Source organism: Arachis hypogaea, chromosome 11 (assembly GCF_003086295.3).
Source record: "Arachis hypogaea cultivar Tifrunner chromosome 11, arahy.Tifrunner.gnm2.J5K5, whole genome shotgun sequence".
NCBI classification, from domain to species: domain Eukaryota; kingdom Viridiplantae; phylum Streptophyta; class Magnoliopsida; order Fabales; family Fabaceae; genus Arachis; species Arachis hypogaea.
In genome coordinates this window covers 75,831,332-75,832,669 of record NC_092046.1, presented here as the reverse complement: position 1 = coordinate 75,832,669, position 1,338 = coordinate 75,831,332, and the positions used below count along the sequence as shown (strand labels likewise).

Genomic DNA, 1,338 nt, shown 5'->3' with positions numbered 1-1,338 from the left:
ATTATTAAAGCCTTGTTGAGGGTTTTGCTGATCCTTCTATGAGAAATTTAGATGATTTCTCCATGAGGGATTATAGGTGTTTCCATAGGGTTCACCCATGTAATTCACCTCTGCTATTGCAGGGTTCTCAGGATCATAAGCTTCTTCTTCAGAAGATGCCTCTTTAGTACTGTTGGATGCAGCTTGCAATCCATTCAGACTCTGAGAAATCATATTGACTTGCTGAGTCAATATTTTATTCTGAGCCAATATGGCATTCAGAGTATCAATTTCAAGAACTCCCTTCCTCTGAGGCGTTCCATTACTCACAGGATTCCTTTCAGAAGTGTACATGAACTGGTTATTTGCAACCATGTCAATGAGTTCCTGAGCTTCTGCAGGCGTTTTCTTTAGGTGAATGGATCCACCTGCAGAATGGTCCAATGACATCTTTGATAATTCAGACAGACCATCATAGAATATATCCAGGATGGTCCATTCTGAAAGCATGTTAGAAGGACACTTTTTGGTTAGTTGCTTATATCTCTCCCAAGCTTCATAGAGGGATTCACCTTCTTTCTGTTTGAAGGTTTGAACATCCACTCTAAGCTTGCTAAGCTTTTGAGGAGGAAAGAACTTGGCTAAGAAAGCCGTGACCAGCTTATCCCAATTGTTCAGGCTATCTTTAGGTTGAGAGTCCAACTATATTCTAGCTCTGTCTCTTACAGCAAACGGGAAAAGCATAAGCCTGTAGACCTCGGGATCAACCCCATTGGTCTTAACAGTATCATAGATTTGTAAGAATTCAGTTAAGAACTGAAAAGGATCTTCTGATGGAAGTCTATGAAACTTGCAGTTCTGTTGCATTAGAGAAACTAATTGAGGCTTTAGCTCAAAATTGTTTGCTCCAATGGCAGGAATTGAGATGCTTCTTCCATGTAAGTTGGAATTTGGTGCAGTAAAGTCACCAAGCATCTTCCTTGCACTTCCACCATTGTTATTGGTTTCGGCCATCTCTACTTCTTTTTCGAAAATTTCAGTAAAGTCTTCTTCAGAGTGTTGTGTTTTAGCTTATCTTAGCTTCCTCTTCAGAGTCCTTTCAGGTTCCGGATCAGCTTCAACAAGAATGTTCTTATCCTTGCTCCTGCTCATGTGAAAAAGAAGAGAACAGAAAAGAAGAGGAATCCTCTATGTCACAGTATAGAGATTCCTTTATGTGAGTAGAAGAAGAAAAGAATAGAAGAAGAGAAATTCGAACACAAAGAGGGAGAGGGTTCGAATTTTTTTAAGAAGAAGAGAAGTGTTAGTAGATAAACAAATAATTAGAAGGAGATGAGAGAGGGAAGAATTCAAAAATTA

General features: G+C 39.2%; 1 non-coding gene across 1 annotated transcript; it reads left to right on the top strand.

Moving 5' to 3' along the window:
* The first annotated feature begins 483 nt into the window (after nucleotides 1-483).
* LOC112724237 (small nucleolar RNA R71) lies at nucleotides 484-591 on the top strand. Its single transcript, XR_003163410.1, has one exon. It is a non-coding gene; the product is annotated as a small nucleolar RNA R71 (small nucleolar RNA).
* The last annotated feature ends 747 nt before the right edge of the window (nucleotides 592-1,338 follow it).